This window comes from Lygodium microphyllum, unplaced genomic scaffold, assembly GCF_053477565.2.
Source record: "Lygodium microphyllum isolate KBCC unplaced genomic scaffold, Lygodium_microphyllum_v1.1.10 scaffold_336, whole genome shotgun sequence".
NCBI lineage: Eukaryota > Viridiplantae > Streptophyta > Polypodiopsida > Schizaeales > Lygodiaceae > Lygodium > Lygodium microphyllum.
Genome location: NW_028229809.1, coordinates 1 through 8292, shown reverse-complemented (window position 1 = coordinate 8292; position 8292 = coordinate 1). Strand labels below are relative to the sequence as shown.

The 8292-nt window shown below is 41.1% G+C and overlaps 1 pseudogene; it reads left to right on the top strand.

Annotated features, from left to right (window-relative positions):
* The first annotated feature begins 245 nt into the window (after positions 1 to 245).
* LOC148008131 (uncharacterized) lies at positions 246 to 3069 on the top strand (annotated as a pseudogene).
* The last annotated feature ends 5223 nt before the right edge of the window (positions 3070 to 8292 follow it).

The window sequence follows — 8292 nt, the reverse complement described above, 5'->3', positions numbered from 1 at the left end:
GTAATTCTCACGCTCTCTCTCGCTCATGGCCTTGGTCCCTCATGATGCATCTCTCTCTCTCTCTCTCTCTCTCTCTCTCTCTCTCTCAACCACGAGCGGCCAATGTAGTACATGATTAATCTGGTCTCTCTCTCGCTCCCTCCCGAGTCCCTCTCCCTCTCTCTCTCTCTCTCTTTCTTCCTTTGGAGTATGCTCTAAGCTCTGTCTCTCTCTTTCTTTGTGTCACACAGCTTTCAGGATTCAATATGCTGAAGCCATGCAACCCCTACTAATAGGAGCACACCAATGTCATCTGTGTTATTAATACGCCGACCCAAGCTGGTTCTGGCACGCGTAGATGGCAGTGCAAGTATTGCAACTTCGAGCTCACGAGCACAATTTCTCATGTCATGATACACTTGACAAGTATTGGCATCATTGGCAATTGTGGTGGGTGCAAGCAGGTGCCGTAGGATATTAGAGACAAGCTCATTGCTGAGAATTCATCAACAGCAAAGGGTTCAAAGAAGGTAAGGGGCAGCCAGCACACTCAAGATGCACTTCATGATGCGCTTGTGGGGGAGATCGGTGATTCTTCTACACAGGATAGCCAGCCTACAGGGGGTAGAAAGAGGGCCCGTGTCATGCAGGAGGTTGATGAGGATGATGATGCACATGTGCTGAGACAGAGTACTTTTGTGTCATCTCTTTCGTGGCTGAAAGAGAGACAAAAAGTGGCTGAGATGGAGATTGCTCGCACTCGTGGAGTACAACATCTCCTTCAATGTACCGAGGACTAATCAATGGAAGAGAATGGTGAGGGTCATAGTAGAGGTTGGCCACACAGACTCGTGGTCCGGGGTGGAGTATAACAAAATGCGTATCATGATGCTTGAAGAGTAGAAAGCCTTGATAGACAAGGCATTGGTACCTGTCAAGGCAAGATGGCAGTCTTTTGGGTGCACCATCATATCTGATGGTGGTTGGAGTGATATGCGTAGACGACACATTATCAATATTTTGGTGTCCTCATGTCTTGGCACATACTTCTTGCGGACTGCGGATGCAGGAAAGGCAAGAGAATCCATCAGTGCTAAGTTTATTTATCACCACATTAGATAGACAATTTTGGATGTTGGGCTAGAGAATGTGGTCCAAGTGGTGACAGACAATGCTTCAAATTGCAAGCGTATGGGTGAATTGGTCGAGGCAGAGTTTCCTCACATTGCTTGGACTCCTTGTGCTGCACATTGCTTGGACTTGCTGATGGAGGGTATTGGAAAGTTGCCATGGGTGCAACCTCATGTTGGAGATGCCATGAAGATTACTACATTTTTCCGAAAAAAACATCAGGCTTTGGCCATCTTCAAGAGCCATAGTGCACTTGATATGGTGTGACCCTCGAAGACTAGGTTTTCTTATATGTTCCTGGTCTTGCAGAGGTTTTTTAGATTGCGGGACCCAATACTACAGACTGTGGTGGACTCGAAATGGAGGTTAATGCACCATGCACAGACAGAGGCCACTAGATACATTCAACGGAAAGTGCTTGATGAGGCCTTTTGGATAGAGGCACAAAGCTTGACAGTGGCATTGCAGCCTATCCATGTTCTCCTCCGAGTCACAGATATGGAGGGCTCTACTCTTGGACTAGTCTATCATCTCTTCAAATGCCATATTGCCACTTGTACGACATTGACGGAGTCTCGGTGAGTGTACACTTGGATATTGTTCTTGGCTGATTATATTAATATTAGATAATATGCACATTGCAACAATATGTTTAAAGTTATATTATATAATGACTGTTGGAATGTTGGCTTGTCGCTGGGGTGACATCCTGGCTATTGTAGAGCGGCGATGGTTGTTTATGAACCGCCCCATTCATGGGATGGCTGCATTGCTTCATCCCTTCTACAAGAAGCCAGAGCTGTTTAGTGAGAACACTTTGCTCACACAGAAAGACTAGTACATCAACATAATGTATGACGAGGATGAGCAACTTGAGGTTGATGCAGAGATGGTGAGTTTTATGAACATCTAGGACCATCCTTTGCTAGAGTGGTGGTTTTGAGAGAGGAGGCGATGAAATTTCCTCTCATGTGGTGCCAGAGCTATGGAAGACAAGGTCTTCCAAAGGTGACTCATCTTGCTCTCCGAATCCTCTCGTAGGTACTCTTGACTCTTTCACAATTGCATCTATCTTTAAAGTTTAATTCATTAAGGGTTTTGACTCCAAAATCATATCGTGATTCGGGATCGTAGGATTGTTCTGCTGGTACTTGTGAGCGCAATTGGAGCGCCTACTCCTTGATTCACACGAAGATCCGCAATCGACTTAGTACTGCTCAATTGGAGCGATTAGTGTATTGCCGAACTTACATGAAGCTCGTGGGAGATTATCATGCTTTGGGGACACCCAAGCAGGTATATTTAACTGTCCGATGTCGTACGTCTTTTGACACATTTCAATATACTTAAGTAATTTCTTGTGGTTCTGACTTGTCGGATTTTACTTTTCCACAGGCAGGCTGACCCGTGTGAAGATGATGCCAGCCTCTATTGAGGACGACGTGGAGCAGCGTGTCAAAGACGAGCAGGCAGATATTATGCGAATCCTTCATAGAGAGTTGGAAAGCATCGATCGCCGTGTCACGAGGTCACGCACATGGGCTTTGGCAATACCTTTGCGTGAGGAGGCTGCAGATTCAGAGAGTGCGAGACCTTCATAGAGAGTTGGAGAGCATCGATCGCCGTGTCACGAGGTCACGCACATGGGCTTTGGCAATACCTTTGCGTGAGGAGGCTGCAGATTCAGAGAGTGCGAGACGGAGGAGCATTCATCGGGGGAAACTGCCTGTTTGTACGCAGCGGACTCGCACGAATGAGGCTGTCACTCTCATTCATACTCAGAGAGAGCCAGGAGATGATGATGTAGCACATGGATCTCATGATACATCTTTCACATCATCACATGTGCCTGTGATGGCAGAGCCTGAGTATGACGACTAGGGCAATGTCCTGACAAATGGGGACTTGCTCTCTTCTGGTGCATCGTCATCATTATCATCATCTGATGAGGAGTTTTGACTCTTAGATCACGTTTCATTGTGGAGTCTAGACTGTGGACTAGCCCTTATGGGTCTTTTGAGGACATTTCTATGATGTAGTGTTGCAGCTTGCTATGTAGTATGTACATTGTATTCAGTTTGTTTTGATGCATTTGCAGCCTTTTAACATGGATGAGAGTTGAGACTTTTGTTGTGTAAACACTGATTCATCAATTTATATAGAGCTAAGAGTGGTGATTGGTGATTGAAGATTGATCTCTGATTGAAAACTGGTTTTGGTATCTGATGTTTGATTTCTGAAGTAACAAGTTTTACAACATGCGGTAAGGGTTTTGTGATTACTAATCAAATGCGTATTAGCAAAGACCTTATTAGATTGTCTTGTAGGTCTCTCTCACAATTTAAAATGTATTTGGATCTTTTTATGTTTATTTTGATATGAAATGCCATATAGATTGATATTTTTTACAATGGTACGTATTTTTACGTACACAAAAATTTTATGTGTATGGAACAACGTACAAATACGTACCGTACATTACGTACAGTACGTATACATCAATCTTGGTACATACCCGAATACTGTAAAAGGCACGGTGACCCTTTATTCCCAACAACCTCCTACCTAAAGGCAACGTGCTTGAAGGTAGAGGAAAGAATCAACTAAGTCTATGTATGTACAAAACTGAAATACACATATACTATCCAACCCCCATCATCTGGTGGCAATGAACAAACTACTCTGTTGGAAGACCCTTTGTGAGAAGGTTTGCAGGGTTATCATCTATATGTACCTTGACAAGCTCAATGCTCTTGTTGCCAAGTATATCCTTGATAAAATGATACTTCACCTATATGTGCTTTGTCTTTGCATGAAAGACATGAATCCGTGCTAACATGTTAGCACTTTGACTTTCACAGTGGAGGATAGGAATCTCTGTAATGCCAAACTCTCTCACTAGATGTGAAAGCCATAAAGCCTCCCTGCATGCCTCAGCGGCAACCACATTCTCTGCCTCTGTAGTAGACAATGCGACATACTTTTGCAGCTTGGATATCCAAGAGATTGCTCCCCTTGTGAATGTGAACACATATCTTGGAGTAGACTTCGTATAGTCATAATGACCAGCATAGTCTGCATTCGTGAAGCCAATAACAGATGACTTCTACTTCCCAAAGTAGATGCACAAGTTCTTTGTGTCCTTAAGGTATCTCATGATACCCTTCATTTCTTCCCGATGCTTTTTGCCAGGATATGCCATGTACATGCTAACCACTCCATTGCAAATGCAATGTTAAGACATGTAGTAACCATAGCATATATCAAGCAATCAACAGCTGAAGCATAAGGAATCTTGGCCATCTCAGCCTTTCCATCATCAGATATAGGGCTGTCATCTACAGTAAGTTTCACATATGAGACAAAAGTACACCAATGGCTTTCCCCCCCTCCATATTGAAAGGTAGCAAAATCTTAGTAACATACTCATGTTGTGACAGATAGAGAAGACCCTTCGATCTGTCCCTGAGTATACGTATGCCAAGAACATAGTAGCTAAGAAACGTGTTTCTTTGAATTTGAAACTTATAAAACGTTTCTTAAAGTACGAAAAAACGTGGGTGTTTTTATTGATTTTTATTTTTTTTGTGAGTTGGAATCCAAAACATAGTTTTTTTGACAAAAACTATTGCGCAATATTAAACATGACGATGATAATGTGTAATGACTCGTGAGGGCTCAAGATTTTGGATGAGAGACTCATTTTTTTGTGATTTTGTTTAGTTATTGGACTTTGTCAATCGAGTATCTATTCTTGTCTTGAGATTTGAATATTTTATGACTTTAGTCTCATTTATGAGTTATTTATGATATATCACGATTCATTCTCTATTTTGCTATTTTGTCAGTTTGTTTTAAAATGAGAATCACGATGTTGCAACTTGACTTAGTCCATATTATAGATTGGCTATTTACATGTTAATTTTACTTTTCTTTGTATGATACGTATGAATCATAATGTTTGAGTTCTAAACCATAGTATAGCTTGCTAATTTTGACATAAGTGACAAGTCAATAATGGATCATGGATATGTAACATATAATGCATTATTCTCAATTGACTCTATTATCACTCAAGCTCAATTAGCCATTCTTTGTTTAAGAGAGAGTTTCATAGAGGTTTAGAACCTCTTTCCCCAATCAAAACTATTATTCTTATTTTATCCCCTCTTGAAAGAAACTTATGAAACATGTTTCTGACATTTCTTTTCTAAACGTTTTTGGTATTTCTAGTTGCTATGGCTAAGAATATGATTGGCCTCACCAAGGTCCTCCATATCAAAATTGCTGTGTAGGCTTTGTTTCAGGGAGTCCAAGGCATGAACATCCCTACCTACAATCAGCATGTCATCCACATATAAAACCAAGAGAATAAGACTACCATCTACTACCTTCTTGGTGTATAAGCAATGATTAACTTGAGATCTATGGAATCCCTGAGATTGCATAAATATGTCAAATTTATGATACCATTCTCGTGATGCCTATTTCAGCCCAGACAAACTCTTGTTGAGTTTACATACCATGTATTCTTTCCCCTTTGTAACTTAAGTTGCTGCATATAGATTTTCTCATACAGATCACTATGTAAGAAATTTGTCTTTTCATCCATCTGTATGAGCTCCATATCTTTAGATGCAACCAACCCCAAAATGGTTCGCAAAGTAGTTATTTTGACTACAGGAGAAAAAATTTCATCAAAATCAATTCCATGTTCTTGCTTGTATCCTTTAGCGACCAGTCATGCCTTGTACCTTGGCAAAGAACCAGAAGTGACTTTCATTTTGTAAACCCATTTGCATGGTAGTACTTTCTGTCCTTTAGGCAAATGTACCAAATCCCAAGTGCCATTTTTCATGAGAAATTCCATCTTTGAAAACATAGCCTTATGCCATTTCTTGCTATCTTTTCTGTCCATTGCTTCCTTGAAGCATGACGGCTCACCACAATCTATCTTCATGACATACTCAGCCACATAATTGACACTAGGAACAAACCTATCTGGTTGTCTTTGTATTTTGGTCAATCTATAGACCCAATGATCAAGATTTGTTGGTGGTTCAGCCTGCAAATCTGCATTAATAACTTGTTGTTGTGCAGGTTCAGCATGTTGCACAACTAGTTTTGGTTATTCCAGAGGCATTTGTTCTTGCTGAAATTGTGGTACATCATGGGCAATATCTTGCTGATCATTTTCAGCATTATTCCTTGAATTTTCAGGGACATTTACAATAGGTATTTGCTGATGTCTAGCGAGCATCCTTTGCTGTCCTATCGGTACATCTTCTGGAAATACAGCCCTTTTGACTTCCTCAGCCTTTTCAGGTGATCTTCTTGGGAGATAACATGATTGCTGCGTACAATTTTCCTTTTTTTGGGGATTGCATAACCTATATCCCATTTCACCCTTATCACCATATCTTGGGAAAATACATTTACAGGACTTTGTCTCAAGTTTGTTGTGTTCTTCCTTGTGAATGTGTCCAAATGCCTTGTAGCCAAATACTCACAAGTGAGCATACGAAGGTGGCTTGCCTAACTACGCTTCTTGGGCCCTGGCCCCGGTCCTGAACCCGGCCCCCCCTTCGGCCCTCCAAATCCCATTTCACCCTCATCACCATATCCTGGGAAAATACATTTGCAAGACTTTGTCTCAAGTTTGCTATGTTCTTCCTTGTGAATGTGTACAAATGCCTTGCAGCCAAATACTTGCAAGTGAGCTATGAAGGTGGCTTGCGCCCCCCCCCTCCCTTTTTTTATAAAAGAACCTGTTTGCGACAACATTGTACGATGGACCTTGACTTGAATGGTCCTGTTCATACGCTCTGCAATACCATTTTGGGGTGGATTGTGAGGGATAGTGAGCTTCCTTTTAATCCCTTTGTTGTCACAAAAGTCTTGAAAGGCTTTGGATACATATTCCCCACCATTGTTAGAGCGAAGACACTTTAATGTCTTGCTGGTCTGACTTTCAGCAAGTGTCAGGAATTTTTTAAATTTCTCCTAGGCCTGATCTTTATGACGAATTGGATAAGCCCATACTTTGCATGTGGCATCATCAACAAAAGTAATGAGATATTTCTTTCCCCCTAGAGATAGTCCTGGCATTTGACATACATCTGAGTGTACCAACTCTAAGGGTGAAGACTTTAGAGAAAGATTTTTTATGTGATGTTTGAGCATGCTTACCATAAATACAATGATCACATTGTTCAAAATTAGCATAACTCAAAGACGGCGAATAACCCTATTAACTGCAGAGCAAAGAAAGCGGAAAAAGAGGCATCAAGAGGAAAAGCACAAGGCGGAAAAAAGAAAAAGGTGCCTCACAAGGAAACGTACCGGAAAAAATCCAAAAGCATGGGAATAACCAATAGGAGTCCAAGGCGCAATCATGGAAGTTGCAAAAGAGTTAAAAGCAAGAAGGCGCGCCTCTAAATATAAAGGTGCAACCAAAATCTTTGTAAAAGAGTGTCAGGCTCTCTCTTTTGTGATTTGTAACCATGGACGGGCAGTAGGACTAAGCTATGAAGTTAGGGCAAAGGGAAAAAGAGCTAGGCCACGGCCGGCCATGAAAAAAGGGGATGACTGCCGAAGGGAAAGAGGACATGTATATAAGCCAAAAAGTTAATGGAAACTCTCATTTTTTGTGTGTGGCAAAAAGTTTCTTCTTCTTCTCTTCTTCTTGCCTTTTTGTGTGTGCTTGAGTGAGGGAGTGTGAGAGACTGAGGGAGTGAGTGTATGAGAGTGAGGGATTGAGGAGAAGAAGCTCCCCATCTCCTCTCTTTATCTTCTTCTCTTCTCTCCATAGTTGTCAGGTACGAAAAGTATGGTACGGTACGGTATGATAAAATATGATACTAAATTTTACCTTAAGATTTTATAAGGTACGGTACGATATTAGTACAAAAAAAAAAAAACTTCATTATTTTGAACTATAGATGATAGAACAGATGTTTAAAGTCTAAATAGCAATGCTATTGGAGTATATAAGATGAATACTTGAGGGTAACACGTCAAAACCTCTATGCATATGCTGCATGCGCTACAACTTACAAGTACATACATAGGAGTGGATACATCATACATAAATGATCATACAAATAAGAGACATGCATGCTCGAGAGAGAGAGAGAGAGAGAGAGAGAGAGAGAGAGATGAAATGACATGAGATGCTTTATT